The sequence below is a fragment of the Pimephales promelas genome, chromosome 2 (genome assembly GCF_988280905.1).
Source record: "Pimephales promelas chromosome 2, fPimPro1.hap1.1, whole genome shotgun sequence".
NCBI classification, from domain to species: domain Eukaryota; kingdom Metazoa; phylum Chordata; class Actinopteri; order Cypriniformes; family Leuciscidae; genus Pimephales; species Pimephales promelas.
This window is the reverse complement of record NC_142770.1, coordinates 15,725,026-15,749,778: the sequence shown is the minus strand read 5'-3', so window position 1 is coordinate 15,749,778 and position 24,753 is coordinate 15,725,026. Positions and strand designations below refer to the sequence as shown.

The 24,753-nt window shown below is 40.5% G+C and overlaps 1 pseudogene; it reads left to right on the top strand.

Moving 5' to 3' along the window:
• Positions 1–617: 617 nt before the first annotated feature.
• Positions 618–24,753, top strand: part of LOC120492977 (vitellogenin-like) — a 198,579-nt pseudogene continuing 174,443 nt past the window's right edge.

Below are 24,753 nucleotides of genomic sequence, written 5' to 3'. Positions count from 1 at the left end.
ACCCGTATTGTAAAGTGTTACCTATATAACTTGCATAATTCATTGTTGTCCACACCCCAGCTACCGATTTCCACTTGTATCCCACACAAGTATCACTCCACACTCTTTCTCTAATTGCATAATAAAATAATTACAGTTTAAATCAATATTTCATGTTAATTTTTGTTTTTTGGTAAGAAGCCGAATAATGTGCTCAATAGGCAGAATAATGTATATTCAGCTGGTCATCCCTTCAGAATGATACCTCTGCTTCATGTAAGAAATCTTTTTGCAATAGTTTGACTGTACATGAGAGATACTATGCCTTTTTTTAACTATTTGATTGCTCACAAGTACTAAATAAAAGAAATATAATTACTTTGAGTTATATATAATAAATATAACATGCTTTATATAAATAGATATATATATATATATATATATACAAGAGTATTACAGGATTGAGCACTAAAGTCCAGGTTCTACTGGATTGCCAAGTTAGACCAATGAGCTGTCAGGAGAAACACAACCGGTTGGTTCTGCTAAACAACTGGTTAATCATACATTTTGAGATCAGTATTTGGCCAGAAAAAGCTTGACTTTAAAACAGACATGGTGTTTTTGCACAACCGCTGATCATGAGAACTGTTGTATTGGCCTTGACTATTGCTCTTGTGGGTAAGTAACCTACAACTTTTAAATGACATAATTTGATTGCATATCATAGCATATCATAATTTGACAAAATTACTACTGTAGGACATTTTTAAATGAATATTACTCCTTTTCTGATGTTTCAGCAAGTCAACGTGTGAATCTTCGTAAGTAGCTAATCTAATTTTACTAGTGATAAAAGGATATTTTTCTACAGTACTATATGTGTATTTTTTTTTGCACTTTTAGTCCCTGATTTAGCAAGGACCCAGAGCTATGCCTACAAATATGCCTACTTTGCTCTTCAGTGGTCTTCACCAGGAAGGTCTGGCCAGAGCTGGCATAAAGATCAGCAGCAAGGTTTTAATCAGTGCTGCAGCTGAGAATGTATTCCTGCTTAAGGTACCCGAACTTTAATGCCAATCATGGAGCTTTGATCTCTTACTGCCCACGTGTAATTGAAAAAAAAAACTCAAAGTGTTCCCATTCGTTTTAGCTCTCGAAACCTCAGCTGTTTGAGTACAGTGGCATCTGGCCCACAGATACTTTTGTCGCTTCCAAGCTTACCTCCGAACTGGCTGCTCAGCTTCAGATTCCCATTAAGTTTGAGTACACCAATGGTAAGGTTGGAAGGATATTCACCCCTTCTGTGGTCCCAACTACCGTCATCAACCTGCACAGAGGAATTCTGAACATACTTCAGCTCAACTTCAAGAACACCCAGAGCATCTATGAGGTTCAAGAGGTTAGACTCGCTAAAATTAAGTTTAATTCACAATACTATTGAGCTAGATTGAGCTGAGTCTTCTTTCTGATAAGGATGGGGTTCAAGGTATTTGCGAGACCCAATATCTGATTAGTGAAGATGTAGAAAACAACCAAACCATCATCACTAAGTCCAGGGATCTGACCCATTGCCAAGAGAGAATCATTAAGGATGTTGGCTTGACTTACATTGAAAAGTGCACTGAATGTCAGCAGGTCAGGTCAAAAACGTATTTACCTATCAATGTGGGTCTATAAAAATACTGGGGTTTATGACCTCACCTGAAATGATCAATATATACCAGTAGATGTGTGTCTTTAAATATCAATATGATCTATATATTCTTGGACAGAGGAGAAAGAGTCTCTCTGGGGCTGCGACCTACAACTACTTCATGAAGCCAACTCCAAGTGGTTTTGTGTTTACTGAAGCAACAGTCCAAGAGATTCATCAATTACGAGACTGGTGATGCTACCCAGATGGAAACCAGGCGAGATATTTGTTCATGCACTCGCGTTCTGTTTTAATTATGTTTGTGTAATTTTGTGTGTGTTTTATTTTCAATTTTTCAGACAAACCTTGACCTTTCTGGAGATTGTGGTATCTCTCATAATTCCAATCAGTGCTGAATATTTAGACCGTGGATCATTACATTATGAATTTAGCACTGAGACTCTCTGGAGTCCAATTCAGCTCATGAGAATCAGTAATCCACAGGCTCAAGTGAGAACATATTTCATATTGTAATTTTTCATTTGATATCTTTAACCTCATCTTCATTTTTTTCTTAATAAATAATAGTAGTATTTTAACTCTCCTTTTTGTTTTACTGGCATTCATCAAGATAGTAGATGCTCTGAATCATCTGGCAACCAAAAAACTAGAAGAAGTCCCTGAACATGTTCCTCTGAAATATATTCAGCTCATCCAGCTTATGCATTTTGCGAGTGTGGATGCTGTTGAGGGAATCTGGTCTCAGTTTAAAACCAGACCAAATTTCAGGTACATCAACAACAAAAAAAGAAAAAAAGAAAAAATCAATTTAACAGTCTGAAAAGCTTTTTTCTTTTTCTTTAAATTTTCACTCATCTTTCCTCTAAGGAAATGGATCTTAGATGCTCTTCCTGCAGTTGGCACCCTAGATGCTTTAACATTCATCAAGAAGATCTTCTTGGCAGATAAACTTTCCATCCCTGAGTTCACTCAAGTCCTTCTGGCCACTGTGCACATGGTCACTGCTAACTTGGACACCATTAAGATATACTCGGTAACACTTTACAATACGGGTGCACTAATAAGCATTCATTCATGCTTAACTAATGCACAGATAATACTGAATTAATGTGTAACTAATGATTATCTAATCTATTCATTAATGATTACCACATTAGGAACTAATTAAGAGTCTGTAAATTTCATGTATTATTTCATACATTAATTGTTATTAATTAAATATGTAATTGTGGATTAATTCCATAATAACTCATTTTTTAACTAATAGTGTTAATTAATATGTTAATTACCTGATTGAGCCAAAGCCTTGTATTTCAACTTCCAGATAATATGACAGGTACACTAATATGCATTAATACATGATTAATTACTTCATTGTTAGTGCAAATTCATGTGCAAATTACTACAATTACTAAATGACTAGTTAATAATGATGTGCCTCAACAAGTAAAGTCATAATATAATGATACCTTTGCAAATCATTAGCTAATGATTAATTAAAGCAGGCAACTGGAAGTTGAAGTGCATAGCTTTGGCTAATTGTGGTAATTAACACATTAATTTACACTGTTAGTTAATAAAATGTGTTATTAAGGAATTAATACACAATGACACATTGAATTAATAGCATTTCATGTATTACTTAATCTATTAATCATATAGACTCTTTATTAGTTGCTGATGCAGTAATCATCAATTAATGGTTTAGTTCTTCATTAGTTATACATTAACTCATGATTATCTGTGCATTTAGTTAAGCATGAATTAATGCATATTAGTGCACCCGTATTGTAAAGTGTTACCATATACTCTGTGTGTACACTCATATCTGAAGATTGACTCAAAGCTTAAACTCCTTATTTAGCATGAGAAATAATATCTGAACTTGTAACCAACACAGAGTCTGGCTTTGAGTCACAAAGTTCAAGAAACACCAGTTCTACGTGATGTGGCTATGCTTGGCTATGGGACAATGATTGGCAGGTATTGCAGTGATGCTCTTGAATGTCCAGTGGAGCTTCTGAAGGTAAAGCTTATTCTATATCAAGGATGGTTAACTTCAGTCCTGGCTGTTCACTGTCCTGCAGAGTTTAGATCCAACCCTAATCAAACACACCTTAAAGGGATACTCCACTTTTATTTGGAAATAGGCTCATTTTACAACTCCCCCAGAGTTAAACAGTTGAGTTTTACCGTTTTCGAATCCATTCAGCCGATTTTCTGATATTTAGAAGAATATCAGTAACCAGACAGTTTCTGGTCTCATTGACTTCCATAGTAGTAACACATATATATACTATGGTAGTCAATGAGACCAGAAACTACCTGGTTACTGATATTCTTCTAAATATCAGAAAATCGGCAGAATGAATTCGAAAACTCAACTGTTAAACTCTGGGAGTTGTAAAATGAGCCTATTTCCAAAAAAAGTGGAGTATCCCTTTAACAAGATTATTAATGTCTAAGATTACTAAAATAAGATTACTAGAAAGCTACAGGCTAGTGAGTTTTTATCAGGGTTGGAGATAAACTCTGCAGGACAGTGGCCCACCAGGACTGAAGTTACCTATTATTCGATTGAATGTATGTGCGGATATATGGACAACTTGCTCTTTTTCTTCTAGCCCATCCATGAGATTGTTTCTGAGGCGACTGCAAAGACTGACATTGCAGAGATCACCTTGATTCTGAAAGTACTGGGCAATGCTGGTCACCCTGCTAGCATTAAATACTTCACAAAGTTTCTACCAATATTTGGGACCCAAATCCCTACATTTCCCTTGAGAGTTCAAGTGTGTGCAATTTTGGCTCTGAAGACCGTTGCTAAAAAGGAACCAAAACTGGTTAGTCAGAGATTTGAGTCATGCTTCGTCATACTGATCAAATGGTTTACTATAGTGTTTCTCAACTGTTGGGTATGTAAAAAAAGTAATACATTTCTATCAACTAATTACATCTTCAACATGGTTATAGATTACTGTACAAATTACTCTTTCTAAAAAATATTGCAATACGTGTTTCTGATTACTTTCTAAATCCCATATCAAACTTGACCAGTTGAACAATACAAGGACAGAAACGAAACTACTCGTTTAAAGGGGTCATTAACTGAGAAATCAAATTTATTTGAGCTTTTCACATATAAAAGGTCATTCAAATCAGAGGGCTAAAATCAGTAAATGTAAAAAAAACCCCAAAAAACCCAACAACATTGTATAATGTACTAACATTATTAGTGCACCCCGAAATATTATAAAACAATAAAACAATGCAGTTCATGACCCCTTTAATTCTTTCAAATAAATACTGTAAAATTACATAAATTATTCTGAACTGACCACAGAATTTAAAGGGATAAGGTTACATTAAAAACATACATTTTAACAGTAGACATAACATTTTTGTTCCTTAGTCTAAACTGTATTTAATGCAATTACATGTAAATTAAATTACAGAAAATGTTTGAGTAAACCCTTTCTTTACTTTTTCAAGGGAAAATAAATAAAATTACAGTAATTAATTTCTTAGTAACACATTACACCCAACACTGGTTATTATATGCATCTCGCTTTGCATTTCAGGTCCAGAACATAGTTCTGCAGATTTTTGTAAACAAAGATCTTCACCCAGAGCTGCGAATGGTCTCATGTAACTGGCATAAATGCTATGTGGGATCTCAATATCTCAGCTCTGGAAGGGTCGAGTGCCTCCATTTTTGCACTCAGGTCTAAGTCTCATGGCCCTCTATCAGAATCCAGAGTTGTGAGAAGATTGGAGAAAATTAATTTCTCGTTAAAGGATGTATAGGCCAAACCAGGTGTTATCAGAATCCAGATATTGACACGGATCGATCACAACATGTCTTCATATTGGGGACTGAAGTGAGTGTTGGCAGTCAGGTGCTGGAGGAGTGGAGGAACGGATGTGAAGAGGACACAATCAGTGCCAACACGCCCTCATCCACATAAACACTGCTGGGCTTATTACACACAACACTGATCTGGCACTGCACTACTGTGCACTAGACCAGACAGCAGGTGCACACGCACACACACACCGCAGTCAGTGTGTGAATCTCATCAAAACCAGATCCTGGTCACACTTCACCCCAAAATATAAAGCAGAAAATATAAAGACTTAGACCTGAGTGCCAAAATGGAGGCTCTAGACCCTTCCAGAGCTGAGATATTGAGATATTTATTATGGCATAAATGCTACGTGGGATCTCAATATCTCAGCTCAGGAAGGGTCTAGAGCCTCCATTTTTGCACTCAGGTCTAAGTCTCATGGCCCTCTATCAGAATCCAGGGTTTTGAGAAGATTTGAGAAACTTAATTTTTCGCCCGGAAAAAAAAACGAAAGGGGTACCACTGTCGTTTTTTTTTCGGGTCGATATTTTGAGTTTCGATATCTCAGCTCTGGAAGGGGCTAGAGCCTCCATTTTTGCACTCAGGTCTAAGTCTCATGGCCCTCTATCAGAATCCAGAGTTTTGAGAAGATTGGAGAAACTTAATTTCTCGCCCGGAAAAAAACCCCCGAAAGGGGTACCACTGTCGTTTTTTTTTTCGGGTCGAAATTTTGAGTTTCGATATCTCAGCTCTGGAAGGGCCTAGAGCCTCAATTTTTGCACACAGGTCTAAGTCTCATGGCCCTCTATCAGAAGCCAGAGTTTTGAGAAGATTGGAGAAACTTAATTTCTCGCCCGAAAAAAATAAAACAAAAGGGGTACTTCTGTCTCTTTTTTTTTCGGGTTGAAATTTTGAGTTTCGATATCTCAGCTCTGGAAGGGTATAGAGCCTCCATTTTTGCACTCAGTATAGGCCAAATCAGGTGTTATCAGAATCCCGATATTGACACGGATCCATCACAACATGTCTTCATATTAGGGACTGAAGTGAGTGTTGGCAGTCAGATGCTGGAGGAGTGGAGGAACGGATGTGAAGAGGACACAATCAGTGCCAACACGCCCTCATCCACATAAACACTGCTGGGCTTATTACACACAACACTGATCTGGCACTGCACTACTGTGCACTAGACCAGACAGCAGGTGCACACGCACACACACACACACACACACACACACACACACACACACACACACACACACACACACACACACACACACACACACACACACACCGCAGTCAGTGTGTGAATCTCATCAAAACCAGATCCTGATCACACTTCACCGCAAAATATAAAGCAGAAAATATAAAGACTTAGACCTGAGTGCCAAAATGGAGGCTCTAGACCCTTCCCGAGCTGAGACATTGAAATATTTCTTATGGCATAAATGCTACATGGAATCTCAATATCTCAGCTCTGGAAAGGTCTAGAGCCTCCATTTTTGTACTCAGGTCTAAGTCTCATGGCCCTCTATCAGACTCCAGAGTTTTGAGAAGATTGGAGAAACTTAATTTCTGCCCCCCCCCCCCCCCAAAAAAAAAAAACAAAAAAAAAAAACGAAAGGGGTACAAATGTCGTTTTTTTGGGTCAAAATTTTGAGTTTCTCTGATCTTCTCAAAACTCTGGATTCTGATAGAGGGCCTTGAGACTTAGACCTGAGTGCAAAAATGGAGGCTCTAGACCGTTCCAGAGCTGAGATATTAAGATATTTATAATGGTATTAATGTTACTTGTTATCTCAATATCTCAGCTCAGGAAGGGTCTAGAGCCTCCATTTTTGCACTCAGGTCTAAGTCTCATGGCCCTCTATCAGAATCCAGAGTTTTGAGAAGATAGGAGAAACTTAATTTTTCGCCCGAAAAAAAAAAAAAAAAAAAACGAAAGGGATACCACTGTCGTTTTTTTTTCGGGTCGAAATTTTGAGTTTCGTTATCTCAGCTCTGGAAGGGTCTAGAGCTTCCATTTTTGCACTCAGGTCTAAGTCTCATGGCCCTCTATCAGAATCCAGACTTTTGAGAAGATTGGAGAAACGTAATTTTTCGCCCGGAAAAAAAACGAAAGGGGTACCACTGTCGTTTTTTTTTCGGGCCGAATTTTTGAGTTTCGATATCTCAGCTCTGGAAGGGGCTAGAACCTCCATTTTTGCACTCAGGTCTAAGTCTCATGGCCCTCTATCAGAATTTGGGAAGATTGGAGAAACTTAATTTTTCGCCCCAAAAAAAAATGTAAGGGGTACCACTGTCGTTTTTTTTTCGGGCCGAATTTTTGAGTTTTGATATCTCAGCTCTGGAAGGGGCTAGAACCTCCATTTTTGCACTCAGGTCTAAGTCTCATGGCCCTCTATCAGAATTTGGGAAGATTGGAGAAACTTAATTTTTCGCCCAAAAAAAAAAAACGTAAGGGGTACCACTGTCGTTTTTTTTTCGGGCCGAATTTTGGAGTTTCGATATCTCAGCTCTGGAAGGGACTAGAGCCTCCATTTTTGCACTCAGATCTAAGTCTCATGGCCCTCTATCAGAATTTGGGAACATTGGAGAAACTTAATTTTTCGCCCAAAAAAAAAATGTAAGGGGTACCACTGTCGTTTTTTTTTCGGGCCGAATTTTTGAGTTTTGATATCTCAGCTCTGGAAGGGGCTAGAACCTCCATTTTTGCACTCAGGTCTAAGTCTCATGGCCCTCTATCAGAATTTGGGAACATTGGAGAAACTTAATTTTTCACCCCCCAAAAAAACGTAAGGGGTACCACTGTCGTTTTTTTTTCGGGCCGAATTTTTGAGTTACGATATCTCAGCTCTGGAAGGGGCTAGAACCTCCATTTTTGCACTCAGGTCTAAGTCTCATGGCCCTCTATCAGAATTTGGGAAGATTGGAGAAACTTAATTTTTCGCCCAAAAAACAACGTAAGGGGTACCACTGTCGTTTTTGTTTTCGGGCCGAATTTTTGAGTTTCGATATCTCAGCTCTGGAAGGGGCTAGAGCCTCCATTTTTGCACTCAGGTCTAAGTCTCATGGCCCTCTATCAGAATTTGGGAAGATTGGAGAAACTTAATTTTTCGCCCAAAAAAAAAAAACGTAAGGGGTACCACTGTCGTTTTTTTTTCGGGCCGAATTTTTGAGTTTCGATATCTCAGCTCTGGAAGGGGCTAGAACCTCCATTTTTGCACTCAGGTCTAAGTCTTATGGCCCTCTATCAGAATTTGGGAAGATTGGAGAAACTTAATTTTTCGCCCAAAAAAAAAAAACGTAAGGGGTACCACTGTCGTTTTTTTTTCGGGCCGAATTTTTGAGTTTCGATATCTCAGCTCTGGAAGGGGCTAGAACCTCCATTTTTGCACTCAGGTCTAAGTCTCATGGCCCTCTATCAGAATTTGGGAAGATTGGAGAAACTTAATTTTTCGCCCGAAAAAAAAACCGTAAGGGGTACCACTGTCGTTTTTTTTTCGGGCCGAATTTTTGAGTTTCGATATCTCAGCTCTGGAAGGGGCTAGAACCTCCATTTTTGCACTCAGGTCTAAGTCTTATGGCCCTCTATCAGAATTTGGGAAGATTGGAGAAACTTAATTTTTCGCCCAAAAAAAAAAACGTAAGGGGTACCACTGTCGTTTTTTTTTCGGGCCGAATTTTTGAGTTTCGATATCTCAGCTCTGGAAGGGGCTAGAACCTCCATTTTTGCACTCAGGTCTAAGTCTCATGGCCCTCTATCAGAATTTGGGAAGATTGGAGAAACTTAATTTTTCGCCCAAAAAAAAAAACGTAAGGGGTACCACTGTCGTTTTTTTTTCGGGCCGAATTTTTGAGTTTCGATATCTCAGCTCTGGAAGGGGCTAGAACCTCCATTTTTGCACTCAGGTCTAAGTCTTATGGCCCTCTATCAGAATTTGGGAAGATTGGAGAAACTTAATTTTTCGCCCCCAAAAAAAAAAACGTAAGGGGTACCACTGTCGTTTTTTTTTCGGGCCGAATTTTTGAGTTTCGATATCTCAGCTCTGGAAGGGGCTAGAACCTCCATTTTTGCACTCAGGTCTAAGTCTCATGACCCTCTATCAGAATTTGGGAAGATTGGAGAAACTTAATTTTTCGCCCGAAAAAAAAAAACGTAAGGGGTACCACTGTCGTTTTTTTTTCGGGCCGAATTTTTGAGTTTCGATATCTCAGCTCTGGAAGGGGCTAGAACCTCCATTTTTGCACTCAGGTCTAAGTCTTATGGCCCTCTATCAGAATTTGGGAAGATTGGAGAAACTTAATTTTTCGCCCAAAAAAAAAAACGTAAGGGGTACCACTGTCGTTTTTTTTTCGGGCCGAATTTTTGAGTTTCGATATCTCAGCTCTGGAAGGGGCTAGAACCTCCATTTTTGCACTCAGGTCTAAGTCTCATGGCCCTCTATCAGAATTTGGGAAGATTGGAGAAACTTAATTTTTCGCCCCAAAAAAAAAAACGTAAGGGGTACCACTGTCGTTTTTTTTTCGGGCCGAATTTTTGAGTTTCGATATCTCAGCTCTGGAAAGGGCTAGAGCCTCCATTTTTGCACTCAGGTCTAAGTCTCATGGCCCTCTATCAGAATTTGGGAAGATTGGAGAAACTTAATTTTTCGCCCAAAAAAAAAAAACGTAAGGGGTACCACTGTCGTTTTTTTTTCGGGCCGAATTTTTGAGTTTCGATATCTCAGCTCTGGAAGGGGCTAGAACCTCCATTTTTGCACTCAGGTCTAAGTCTTATGGCCCTCTATCAGAATTTGGGAAGATTGGAGAAACTTAATTTTTCGCCCAAAAAAAAAAAAACGTAAGGGGTACCACTGTCGTTTTTTTTTCGGGCCGAATTTTTGAGTTTCGATATCTCAGCTCTGGAAGGGGCTAGAACCTCCATTTTTGCACTCAGGTCTAAGTCTCATGGCCCTCTATCCGAATTTGGGAAGATTGGAGAAACTTAATTTTTCGCCCGAAAAAAAAAACCGTAAGGGGTACCACTGTCGTTTTTTTTTTCGGGCCGAATTTTTGAGTTTCGATATCTCAGCTCTGGAAGGGGCTAGAACCTCCATTTTTGCACTCAGGTCTAAGTCTTATGGCCCTCTATCAGAATTTGGGAAGATTGGAGAAACTTAATTTTTCGCCCAAAAAAAAAAACGTAAGGGGTACCACTGTCGTTTTTTTTTCGGGCCGAATTTTTGAGTTTCGATATCTCAGCTCTGGAAGGGGCTAGAACCTCCATTTTTGCACTCAGGTCTAAGTCTCATGGCCCTCTATCAGAATTTGGGAAGATTGGAGAAACTTAATTTTTCGCCCCAAAAAAAAAAACGTAAGGGGTACCACTGTCGTTTTTTTTTCGGGCCGAATTTTTGAGTTTCAATATCTCAGCTCTGGAAGGGGCTAGAACCTCCATTTTTGCACTCAGGTCTAAGTCTCATGGCCCTCTATCAGAATTTGGGAAGATTGGAGAAACTTAATTTTTCGCCCGAAAAAAAAAACGTAAGGGGTACCACTGTCGTTTTTTTATCGGGCCGAATTTTTGAGTTTCGATATCTCAGCTCTGGAAGGGGCTAGAACCTCCATTTTTGCACTCAGGTCTCAGTCTCATGGCCCTCTATCAGAATTTGGGAAGATTGGAGAAACTTAATTTTTCGCCCAAAAAAAAAAACGTAAGGGGTACCACTGTCGTTTTTTTTTCGGGCCGAATTTTTGAGTTTCGATATCTCAGCTCTGGAAAGGGCTAGAGCCTCCATTTTTGCACTCAGGTCAAAGTCTCATGGCCCACTATCAGAATTTGGGAAGATTGGAGAAACTTAATTTTTCGCCCAAAAAAAAAAAACGTAAGGGGTACCACTGTCGTTTTTTTTTTCGGGCCGAATTTTTGAGTTTCGATATCTCAGCTCTGGAAAGGGCTAGAGCCTCCATTTTTGCACTCAGGTCTAAGTCTCATGGCCCTCTATCAGAATTTGGGAAGATTGGAGAAACTTAATTTTTCGCCCAAAAAAAAAACGTAAGGGGTACCACTGTCGTTTTTTTTTCGGGCCGAATTTTTGAGTTTCGATATCTCAGCTCTGGAAGGGGCTAGAGCCTCCATTTTTGCACTCAGGTCTAAGTCTCGTGGCCCTCTATCAGAATTTGGGAAGATTGGAGAAACTTAATTTTTCGCCCAAAAAAAAAAACGTAAGGGGTACCACTGTCGTTTTTTTTTCGGGCCGAATTTTTGAGTTTCGATATCTCAGCTCTGGAAGGGGCTAGAACCTCCATTTTTGCACTCAGGTCTAAGTCTCATGGCCCTCTATCAGAATTTGGGAAGATTGGAGAAACTTAATTTTTCGCCCAAAAAAAAAAACGTAAGGGGTACCACTGTCGTTTTTTTTTCGGGCCGAATTTTTGAGTTTCGATATCTCAGCTCTGGAAGGGGCTAGAACCTCCATTTTTGCACTCAGGTCTAAGTCTCATGGCCCTCTATCAGAATTTGGGAAGATTGGAGAAACTTAATTTTTCGCCCGAAAAAAAAAACGTAAGGGGTACCACTGTCGTTTTTTTTTCGGGCCGAATTTTTGAGTTTCGATATCTCAGCTCTGGAAGGGGCTAGAACCTCCATTTTTGCACTCAGGTCTAAGTCTCATGGCCCTCTATCAGAATTTGGGAAGATTGGAGAAACTTAATTTTTCGCCCAAAAAAAAAAACGTAAGGGGTACCACTGTCGTTTTTTTTCGGGCCGAATTTTTGAGTTTCGATATCTCAGCTCTGGAAGGGGCTAGAACCTCCATTTTTGCACTCAGATCTAAGTCTTATGGCCCTCTATCAGAATTTGGGAAGATTGGAGAAACGTAATTTTTCGCCCGAAAAAAAAAACGTAAGGGGTACCACTGTCGTTTTTTTTTCGGGCCGAATTTTTGAGTTTCGATATCTCAGCTCTGGAAGGGGCTAGAACCTCCATTTTTGCACTCAGGTCTAAGTCTCATGGCCCTCTATCAGAATTTGGGAAGATTGGAGAAACTTAATTTTTCGCCCAAAAAAAAAAACGTAAGGGGTACCACTGTCGTTTTTTTTTTCGGGCCGAATTTTTGAGTTTCGATATCTCAGCTCTGGAAGGGGCTAGAACCTCCATTTTTGCACTCAGGTCTAAGTCTCATGGCCCTCTATCAGAATTTGGGAAGATTGGAGAAACTTAATTTTTCGCCCAAAAAAAACCGTAAGGGGTACCACTGTCGTTTTTTTATCGGGCCGAATTTTTGAGTTTCGATATCTCAGCTCTGGAAGGGGCTAGAACCTCCATTTTTGCACTCAGGTCTCAGTCTCATGGCCCTCTATCAGAATTTGGGAAGATTGGAGAAACTTAATTTTTCGCCCGAAAAAAAAAACGTAAGGGGTACCACTGTCGTTTTTTTTTCGGGCCGACTTTTTGAGTTTCGATATCTCAGCTCTGGAAGGGGCTAGAGACTCCATTTTTGCACTCAGGTCTAAGTCTCATGGCCCTCTATCAGAATTTGGGAAGATTGGAGAAACTTAATTTTTCGACCAAAAAAAAAACCGTAAGGGGTACCACTGTCGTTTTTTTTTCGGGCCGAATTTTTGAGTTTCGATATCTCAGCTCTGGAAGGGGCTAGAGCCTCCATTTTTGCACTCAGGTCTAAGTCTCATGGCCCTCTATCAGAATTTGGGAAGATTGGAGAAACTTAATTTTTTGCCCAAAAAAAAAAAACGTAAGGGGTACCACTGTCGTTTTTTTTTTCGGGCCGAATTTTTGAGTTTCGATATCTCAGCTCTGGAAAGGGCTAGAGCCTCCATTTTTGCACTCAGGTCTAAGTCTCATGGCCCTCTATCAGAATTTGGGAAGATTGGAGAAACTTAATTTTTCGCCCAAAAAAAAAACGTAAGGGGTACCACTGTCGTTTTTTTTTCGGGCCGAATTTTTGAGTTTCGATTTCTCAGCTCTGGAAGGGGCTAGAACCTCCATTTTTGCACTCAGGTCTAAGTCGCATGGCCCTCTATCAGAATTTGGGAAGATTGGAGAAACTTAATATTTCGCCCAAAAAAAAAACGTAAGGGGTACCACTGTCGTTTTTTTATCGGGCCGAATTTTTGAGTTTCGATATCTCAGCTCTGGAAGGGGCTAGAACCTCCATTTTTGCACTCAGATCTCAGTCTCATGGCCCTCTATCAGAATTTGGGTAGATTGGAGAAACTTAATTTTTCGCCCAAAAAAAAAAACCGTAAGGGGTACCACTGTCGTTTTTTTTTTCGGGCCGAATTTTTGAGTTTCGATATCTCAGCTCTGGAAAGGGCTAGAGCCTCCATTTTTGCACTCAGGTCTAAGTCTCATGGCCCTCTATCAGAATTTGGGAAGATTGGAGAAACTTAATTTTTCGCCCAAAAAAAAAACGTAAGGGGTACCACTGTCGTTTTTTTTTTGGGCCGAATTTTTGAGTTTCGATATCTCAGCTCTGGAAGGGGCTAGAACCTCAATTTTTGCACTCAGGTCTAAGTCTCATGGCCCTCTATCAGAATTTGGGAAGATTGGAGAAACTTAATTTTTCGCCCCAAAAAAAAAACGTAAGGGGTACCACTGTCGTTTTTTTTCGGGCCGAATTTTTGAGTTTCGATATCTCAGCTCTGGAAGGGGCTAGAGCCTCCATTTTTGCACTCAGGTCTAAGTCTCATGGCCCTCTATCAGAATTTGGGAAGATTGGAGAAACTTAATTTTTCGCCCGAAAAAAAAAACGTAAGGGGTACCACTGTCGTTTTTTTTTCGGGCCGAATTTTTGAGTTTCGATATCTCAGCTCTGGAAGGGGCTAGAACCTCCATTTTTGCACTCAGGTCTAAGTCTCATGGCCCTCTATCAGAATTTGGGAAGATTGGAGAAACTTAATTTTTCGCCCGAAAAAAAAAACGTAAGGGGTACCACTGTCGTTTTTTTTTTCGGGCCGAATTTTTGAGTTTCGATATCTCAGCTCTGGAAGGGGCTAGAACCTCCATTTTTGCACTCAGGTCTCAGTCTCATGGCCCTCTATCAGAATTTGGGAAGATTGGAGAAACTTAATTTTTCGCCCAAAAAAAAAAACGTAAGGGGTACCACTGTCGTTTTTTTTTCGGGCCGAATTTTTGAGTTTCGATATCTCAGCTCTGGAAGGGGCTAGAACCTCCATTTTTGCACTCAGATCTCAGTCTCATGGCCCTCTATCAGAATTTGGGAAGATTGGAGAAACTTAATTTTTCGCCCAAAAAAAAAAACGTAAGGGGTACCACTGTCGTTTTTTTTTTGGGCCGAATTTTTGAGTTTCGATATCTCAGCTCTGGAAGGGGCTAGAACCTCAATTGTTGCACTCAGGTCTAAGTCTCATGGCCCTCTATCAGAATTTGGGAAGATTGGAGAAACTTAATTTTTCGCCCAAAAAAAAAAAACGTAAGGGGTACCACTGTCGTTATTTTTTTCTGGCCGAATTTTTGAGTTTCTTTATTTCAGCTCTGGAAGGGGCTAGAGCCTCCATTTTTGCACTCAGGTCTAAGTCTCATGGCCCTCTATCAGAATTTGGGAAGATTGGAGAAACTTAATTTTTCGCCCGAAAAAAAAAACTTAAGGGGTACCACTGTCGTTTTTTTTTCGGGCCGAATTTTTGAGTTTCGATATCTCAGCTCTGGAAGGGGCTAGAACCTCCATTTTTGCACTCAGGTCTAAGTCTCATGGCCCTCTATCAGAATTTGGGAAGATTGGAGAAACTTAATTTTTCGCCCGAAAAAAAAAACGTAAGGGGTACCACTGTCGTTTTTTTTTTCGGGCCGAATTTTTGAGTTTCGATATCTCAGCTCTGGAAGGGGCTAGAACCTCCATTTTTGCACTCAGGTCTAAGTCTCATGGCCCTCTATCAGAATTTGGGAAGATTGGAGAAACTTAATTTTTCGCCCAAAAAAAAAACGTAAGGGGTACCACTGTCGTTTTTTTTTCGGGCCGAATTTTTGAGTTTCGATATCTCAGCTCTGGAAGGGGCTAGAACCTCCATTTTGCACTCAGGTCTAAGTCTCATGGCCCTCTATCAGAATTTGGGAAGATTGGAGAAACTTAATTTTTCGCCCAAAAAAAAAAAAACGTAAGGGGTACCACTGTCGTTTTTTTATCGGGCCGAATTTTTGAGTTTCGATATCTCAGCTCTGGAAGGGGCTAGAACCTCCATTTTTGCACTCAGGTCTAAGTCTCATGGCCCTCTATCAGAATTTGGGAAGATTGGAGAAACTTAATTTTTCGCCCAAAAAAAAAAAACGTAAGGGGTACCACTGTGGTTTTTTTTTCGGGCCGAATTTTTGAGTTTCGATATCTCAGCTCTGGAAGGGGCTAGAGCCTCCATTTTTGCACTCAGGTCTAAGTCTCATGGCCCTCTATCAGAATTTGGGAAGATTGGAGAAACTTAATTTTTCGCCCAAAAAAAAAAACGTAAGTGGTACCACTGTCGTTTTTTTTTCGGGCCGAATTTTTGAGTTTCGATATCTCAGCTCTGGAAGGGGCTAGAACCTCCATTTTTGCACTCAGGTCTAAGTCTCATGGCCCTCTATCAGAATTTGGGAAGATTGGAGAAACTTAATTTTTCGCCCAAAAAAAAAACGTAAGGGGTACCACTGTCGTTTTTTTTTCGGGCCGAATTTTTGAGTTTCGATATCTCAGCTCTGGAAGGGGCTAGAACCTCCATTTTTGCACTCAGGTCTAAGTCTCATGGCCCTCTATCAGAATTTGGGAAGATTGGAGAAACTTAATTTTTCGCCCAAAAAAAAAAACGTAAGGGGTACCACTGTCGTTTTTTTTTCGGGCCGAATTTTTGAGTTTCGATATCTCAGCTCTGGAAGGGGCTAGAACCTCCATTTTTGCACTCAGGTCTAAGTCTCATGGCCCTCTTTCAGAATTTGGGAAGATTGGAGAAACTTAATTTTTCGCCCAAAAAAAAAAACGTAAGGGGTACCACTGTCGTTTTTTTTCGGGCCGAATTTTTGAGTTTCGATATCTCAGCTCTGGAAGGGGCTAGAACCTCCATTTTTGCACTCAGGTCTAAGTCTTATGGCCCTCTATCAGAATTTGGGAAGATTGGAGAAACTTAATTTTTCGCCCAAAAAAAAAAACGTAAGGGGTACCACTGTCGTTTTTTTTCGGGCCGAATTTTTGAGTTTCGATATCTCAGCTCTGGAAGGGGCTAGAACCTCCATTTTTGCACTCAGGTCTAAGTCTTATGGCCCTCTATCAGAATTTGGGAAGATTGGAGAAACGTAATTTTTCGCCCGAAAAAAAAAACGTAAGGGGTACCACTGTCGTTTTTTTTTCGGGCCGAATTTTTGAGTTTCGATATCTCAGCTCTGGAAGGGGCTAGAACCTCCATTTTTGCACTCAGGTCTAAGTCTTATGGCCCTCTATCAGAATTTGGGAAGATTGGAGAAACTTAATTTTTCGCCCAAAAAAAAAAAACGTAAGGGGTACCACTGTCGTTTTTTTTTCGGGCCGAATTTTTGAGTTTCGATATCTCAGCTCTGGAAGGGGCTAGAACCTCCATTTTTGCACTCAGGTCTAAGTCTCATGGCCCTCTATCAGAATTTGGGAAGATTGGAGAAACTTAATTTTTCGCCCAAAAAAAAACGTAAGGGGTACCACTGTCGTTTTTTTATCGGGCCGAATTTTTGAGTTTCGATATCTCAGCTCTGGAAGGGGCTAGAACCTCCATTTTTGCACTCAGGTCTCAGTCTCATGGCCCTCTATCAGAATTTGGGAAGATTGGAGAAACTTAATTTTTCGCCCGAAAAAAAAAACGTAAGGGGTACCACTGTCGTTTTTTTTTCGGGCCGACTTTTTGAGTTTCGATATCTCAGCTCTGGAAGGGGCTAGAGACTCCATTTTTGCACTCAGGTCTAAGTCTCATGGCCCTCTATCAGAATTTGGGAAGATTGGAGAAACTTAATTTTTCGACCAAAAAAAAAACCGTAAGGGGTACCACTGTCGTTTTTTTATCGGGCCGAATTTTTGAGTTTCGATATCTCAGCTCTGGAAGGGGCTAGAACCTCCATTTTTGCACTCAGGTCTCAGTCTCATGGCCCTCTATCAGAATTTGGGAAGATTGGAGAAACTTAATTTTTCGCCCAAAAATAAAACGTAAGGGGTACCACTGTCGTTTTTTTTTTCGGGCCGAATCTTTGAGTTTCGATATCTCAGCTCTGGAAAGGGCTAGAGCCTCCATTTTTGCACTCAGGTCTAAGTCTCATGGCCCTCTATCAGAATTTGGGAAGATTGGAGAAACTTAATTTTTCGCCCAAAAAAAAAAACGTAAGGGGTACCACTGTCGTTTTTTTTTCGGGCCGAATTTTTGAGTTTCGATATCTCAGCTCTGGAAGGGGCTAGAACCTCCATTTTTGCACTCAGGTCTAAGTCTCATGGCCCTCTATCAGAATTTGGGAAGATTGGAGAAACTTAATTTTTCGCCCAAAAAAAAAAACCGTAAGGGGTACCACTGTGTTTTTTTTTTCGGGCCGAATTTTTGAGTTTCGATATCTCAGCTCTGGAAGGGGCTAGAGCCTCCATTTTTGCACTCAGGTCTAAGTCTCATGGCCCTCTATCAGAATTTGGGAAGATTGGAGAAACTTAATTTTTCGCCCAAAAAAAAAAACGTAAGTGGTACCACTGTCGTTTTTTTTTCGGGCCGAATTTTTGAGTTTCGATATCTCAGCTCTGGAAGGGGCTAGAACCTCCATTTTTGCACTCAGGTCTAAGTCTCATGGCCCTCTATCAGAATTTGGGAAGATTGGAGAAACTTAATTTTTCGCCCAAAAAAAAAACGTAAGGGGTACCACTGTCGTTTTTTTTTCGGGCCGAATTTTTGAGTTTCGATATCTCAGCTCTGGAAGGGGCTAGAACCTCCATTTTTGCACTCAGGTCTAAGTCTCATGGCCCTCTATCAGAATTTGGGAAGATTGGAGAAACTTAATTTTTCGCCCCAAAAAAAAAAAACGTAAGGGGTACCACTGTCGTTTTTTTTTCGGGCCGAATTTTTGAGTTTCGATATCTCAGCTCTGGAAGGGGCTAGAACCTCCATTTTTGCACTCAGGTCTAAGTCTCATGGCCCTCTATCAGAAATTGGGAAGATTGGAGAAAATTAATTTTTCGCCCGAAAAAAAAAAACGTAAGGGGTACCACTGTCGTTTTTTTTTTCGGGCCGAATTTTTGAGTTTCGATATCTCAGCTCTGGAAGGGGCTAGAACCTCCATTTTTGCACTCAGGTCTAAGTCTCATGGCCCTCTATCAGAATTTGGGAAGATTGGAGAAACTTAATTTTTCGCCCAAAAAAAAAAACGTAAGGGGTACCACTGTCGTTTTTTTTTCGGGCCGAATTTTTGAGTTTCGATATCTCAGCTCTGGAAGGGGCTAGAACCTCCATTTTTGCACTCAGGTCTAAGTCTCATGGCCCTCTATCAGAATTTGGGAAGATTGGAGAAACTTAATTTTTCGCCCGAAAAAAAAAACGTAAGGGGTACCACTGTCGTTTTTTTTTCGGGCCGAATTTTTGAGTTTCGATATCTCAGCTCTGGAAGGGGCTAGAACCTCCATTTTTGCACTCAGGTCTAAGTCTTATGGCCCTCTATCAGAATTTGGGAAGATTGGAGAAACTTAATTTTTCGCCCAAAAAAAAAAACGTAAGGGGTACCACTGTCGTTTTTTTTTCGGGCCGAATTTTTGAGTTTCGATATCTCAGCTCTGGAAGGGGCTAGAACCTCCATTTTTGCACTCAGGTCTAAGTCTCATGGCCCTCTATCAGAATTTGGGAAGATTGGAGAAACTTAATTTTTCGCCCGAAAAAAAAAACGTAAGGGGTACCACTGTCGTTTTTTTTTCGGGCCGAATTTTTGAGTTTCGATATCTCAGCTCTGGAAGGGGCTAGAACCTCCATTTTTGCACTCAGGTCTAAGTCTTATGGCCCTCTATCAGAATTTGGGAAGATTGGAGAAACTTAATTTTTCGCCCAAAAAAAAAAAACGTAAGGGGTACCACTGTCGTTTTTTTTTCGGGCCGAATTTTTGAGTTTCGATATCTCAGCTCTGGAAGGGGCTAGAACCTCCATTTTTGCACTCAGGTCTAAGTCTCATGGCCCTCTATCAGAATTTGGGAAGATTGGAGAAACTTAATTTTTCGCCCCAAAAAAAAAAACGTAAGGGGTACCACTGTCGTTTTTTTTTCGGGCCGAATTTTTGAGTTTCGATATCTCAGCTCTGGAAAGGGCTAGAGCCTCCATTTTTGCACTCAGGTCTAAGTCTCATGGCCCTCTATCAGAATTTGGGAAGATTGGAGAAACTTAATTTTTCGCCCCAAAAAAAAAAAACGTAAGGGGTACCACTGTCGTTTTTTTTTCGGGCCGAATTTTTGAGTTTCGATATCTCAGCTCTGGAAAGGGCTAGAGCCTCCATTTTTGCACTCAGGTCTAAGTCTCATGGCCCTCTATCAGAATTTGGGAAGATTGGAGAAACTTAATTTTTCGCCCAAAAAAAAAAAACGTAAGGGGTACCACTGTCGTTTTTTTTTCGGGCCGAATTTTTGAGTTTCGATATCTCAGCTCTGGAAGGGGCTAGAACCTCCATTTTTGCACTCAGGTCTAAGTCTCATGGCCCTCTATCAGAATTTGGGAAGATTGGAGAAACTTAATTTTTCGCCCCAAAAAAAAAAACGTAAGGGGTACCACTGTCGTTTTTTTTTCGGGCCGAATTTTTGAGTTTCGATATCTCAGCTCTGGAAAGGGCTAGAGCCTCCATTTTTGCACTCAGGTCTAAGTCTCATGGCCCTCTATCAGAATTTGGGAAGATTGGAGAAACTTAATTTTTCGCCCAAAAAAAAAAACGTAAGGGGTACCACTGTCGTTTTTTTTTCGGGCCGAATTTTTGAGTTTCGATATCTCAGCTCTGGAAGGGGCTAGAACCTCCATTTTTGCACTCAGGTCTAAGTCTTATGGCCCTCTATCAGAATTTGGGAAGATTGGAGAAACTTAATTTTTCGCCCAAAAAAAAAAAACGTAAGGGGTACCACTGTCGTTTTTTTTTCGGGCCGAATTTTTGAGTTTCGATATCTCAGCTCTGGAAGGGGCTAGAACCTCCATTTTTGCACTCAGGTCTAAGTCTCATGGCCCTCTATCAGAATTTGGGAAGATTGGAGAAACTTAATTTTTCGCCCAAAAAAAAAACGTAAGGGGTACCACTGTCGTTTTTTTTTTTCGGGCCGAATTTTTGAGTTTCGATATCTCAGCTCTGGAAGGGGCTAGAACCTCCATTTTTGCACTCAGGTCTAAGTCTCATGGCCCTCTATCATAATTTGGGAAGATTGGAGAAACGTAATTTTTCGCCCGAAAAAAAAACGTAAGGGGTACCACTGTCGTTTTTTTTTTTCGGGCCGAATTTTTGAGTTTCGATATCTCAGCTCTGGAAGGGGCTAGAACCTCCATTTTTGCACTCAGGTCTAAGTCTCATGGCCCTCTATCAGAATTTGGGAAGATTGGAGAAACTTAATTTTTCGCCCGAAAAAAAAAACACGTAAGGGGTACCACTGTCGTTTTTTTTTCGGGCCGAATTTTTGAGTTTCGATATCTCAGCTCTGGAAGGGGCTAGAACCTCCATTTTTGCACTCAGGTCTAAGTCTCATGGCCCTCTATCAGAATTTGGGAAGATTGGAGAAACTTAATTTTTCGCCCGAAAAAAAAAACGTAAGGGGTACCACTGTCGTTTTTTTTTCGGGCCGAATTTTTGAGTTTCGATATCTCAGCTCTGGAAGGGGCTAGAACCTCCATTTTTGCACTCAGGTCTAAGTCTTATGGCCCTCTATCAGAATTTGGGAAGATTGGAGAAACTTAATTTTTCGCCCAAAAAAAAAAAAACGTAAGGGGTACCACTGTCGTTTTTTTTTCGGGCCGAATTTTTGAGTTTCGATATCTCAGCTCTGGAAGGGGCTAGAACCTCCATTTTTGCACTCAGGTCTAAGTCTCATGGCCCTCTATCAGAATTTGGGAAGATTGGAGAAACTTAATTTTTCGCCCCAAAAAAAAAAACGTAAGGGGTACCACTGTCGTTTTTTTTTTCGGGCCGAATTTTTGAGTTTCGATATCTCAGCTCTGGAAAGGGCTAGAGCCTCCATTTTTGCACTCAGGTCTAAGTCTCATGGCCCTCTATCAGAATTTGGGAAGATTGGAGAAACTTAATTTTTCGCCCAAAAAAAAAAACGTAAGGGGTACCACTGTCGTTTTTTTTTCGGGCCGAATTTTTGAGTTTCGATATCTCAGCTCTGGAAGGGGCTAGAACCTCCATTTTTGCACTCAGGTCTAAGTCTCATGGCCCTCTATCAGAATTTGGGAAGATTGGAGAAACTTAATTTTTCGCCCCAAAAAAAAAAACGTAAGGGGTACCACTGTCGTTTTTTTTTCGGGCCGAATTTTTGAGTTTCGATATCTCAGCTCTGGAAAGGGCTAGAGCCTCCATTTTTGCACTCAGGTCTAAGTCTCATGGCCCTCTATCAGAATTTGGGAAGATTGGAGAAACTTAATTTTTCGCCCCAAAAAAAAAAACGTAAGGGGTACCACTGTCGTTTTTTTTTCGGGCCGAATTTTTGAGTTTCGATATCTCAGCTCTGGAAAGGGCTAGAGCCTCCATTTTTGCACTCAGGTCTAAGTCTCATGGCCCTCTATCAGAATTTGGGAAGATTGGAGAAACTTAATTTTTCGCCCAAAAAAAAAAAACGTAAGGGGTACCACTGTCGTTTTTTTTTCGGGCCGAATTTTTGAGTTTCGATATCTCAGCTCTGGAAGGGGCTAGAACCTCCATTTTTGCACTCAGGTCTAAGTCTCATGGCCCTCTATCAGAATTTGGGAAGATTGGAGAAACTTAATTTTTCGCCCCAAAAAAAAAAACGTAAGGGGTACCACTGTCGTTTTTTTTTCGGGCCGAATTTTTGAGTTTCGATATCTCAGCTCTGGAAAGGGCTAGAGCCTCCATTTTTGCACTCAGGTCTAAGTCTCATGGCCCTCTATCAGAATTTGGGAAGATTGGAGAAACTTAATTTTTCGCCCAAAAAAAAAAACGTAAGGGGTACCACTGTCGTTTTTTTTTCGGGCCGAATTTTTGAGTTTCGATATCTCAGCTCTGGAAGGGGCTAGAACCTCCATTTTTGCACTCAGGTCTAAGTCTTATGGCCCTCTATCAGAATTTGGGAAGATTGGAGAAACTTAATTTTTCGCCCAAAAAAAAAAAAACGTAAGGGGTACCACTGTCGTTTTTTTTTCGGCCGAATTTTTGAGTTTCGATATCTCAGCTCTGGAAGGGGCTAGAACCTCCATTTTTGCACTCAGGTCTAAGTCTCATGGCCCTCTATCAGAATTTGGGAAGATTGGAGAAACTTAATTTTTCGCCCGAAAAAAAAAACGTAAGGGGTACCACTGTCGTTTTTTTTTCGGGCCGAATTTTTGAGTTTCGATATCTCAGCTCTGGAAGGGGCTAGAACCTCCATTTTTGCACTCAGGTCTAAGTCTTATGGCCCTCTATCAGAATTTGGGAAGATTGGAGAAGCTTAATTTTTCGCCCAAAAAAAAAAACGTAAGGGGTACCACTGTCGTTTTTTTTTCGGGCCGAATTTTTGAGTTTCGATATCTCAGCTCTGGAAAGGGCTAGAGCCTCCATTTTTGCACTCAGGTCTAAGTCTCATGGCCCTCTATCAGAATTTGGGAAGATTGGAGAAACTTAATTTTTCGCCCAAAAAAAAAACGTAAGGGGTACCACTGTCGTTTTTTTTTCGGGCCGAATTTTTGAGTTTCGATATCTCAGCTCTGGAAGGGGCTAGAGCCTCCATTTTTGCACTCAGGTCTAAGTCTCGTGGCCCTCTATCAGAATTTGGGAAGATTGGAGAAACTTAATTTTTCGCCCAAAAAAAAAAACGTAAGGGGTACCACTGTCGTTTTTTTTTCGGGCCGAATTTTTGAGTTTCGATATCTCAGCTCTGGAAGGGGCTAGAACCTCCATTTTTGCACTCAGGTCTAAGTCTCATGGCCCTCTATCAGAATTTGGGAAGATTGGAGAAACTTAATTTTTCGCCCGAAAAAAAAAACGTAAGGGGTACCACTGTCGTTTTTTTTTCGGGCCGAATTTTTGAGTTTCGATATCTCAGCTCTGGAAGGGGCTAGAACCTCCATTTTTGCACTCAGGTCTAAGTCTTATGGCCCTCTATCAGAATTTGGGAAGATTGGAGAAACTTAATTTTTCGCCCAAAAAAAAAAACGTAAGGGGTACCACTGTCGTTTTTTTTTCGGGCCGAATTTTTGAGTTTCGATATCTCAGCTCTGGAAAGGGCTAGAGCCTCCATTTTTGCACTCAGGTCTAAGTCTCATGGCCCTCTATCAGAATTTGGGAAGATTGGAGAAACTTAATTTTTCGCCCAAAAAAAAAACGTAAGGGGTACCACTGTCGTTTTTTTTTCGGGCCGAATTTTTGAGTTTCGATATCTCAGCTCTGGAAGGGGCTAGAGCCTCCATTTTTGCACTCAGGTCTAAGTCTCGTGGCCCTCTATCAGAATTTGGGAAGATTGGAGAAACTTAATTTTTCGCCCAAAAAAAAAAACGTAAGGGGTACCACTGTCGTTTTTTTTTCGGGCCGAATTTTTGAGTTTCGATATCTCAGCTCTGGAAGGGGCTAGAACCTCCATTTTTGCACGCAGGTCTAAGTCTCATGGCCCTCTATCAGAATTTGGGAAGATTGGAGAAACTTAATTTTTCGCCCAAAAAAAAAAACGTAAGGGGTACCACTGTCGTTTTTTTTTCGGGCCGAATTTTTGAGTTTCGATATCTCAGCTCTGGAAGGGGCTAGAACCTCCATTTTTGCACTCAGGTCTAAGTCTCATGGCCCTCTATCAGAATTTGGGAAGATTGGAGAAACTTAATTTTTCGCCCAAAAAAAAAAACGTAAGGGGTACCACTGTCGTTTTTTTTTCGGGCCGAATTTTTGAGTTTCGATATCTCAGCTCTGGAAGGGGCTAGAACCTCCATTTTTGCACTCAGGTCTAAGTCTCATGGCCCTCTATCAGAATTTGGGAAGATTGGAGAAACTTAATTTTTCGCCCAAAAAAAAAAACGTAAGGGGTACCACTGTCGTTTTTTTTTCGGGCCGAATTTTTGAGTTTCGATATCTCAGCTCTGGAAGGGGCTAGAACCTCCATTTTTGCACTCAGGTCTAAGTCTTATGGCCCTCTATCAGAA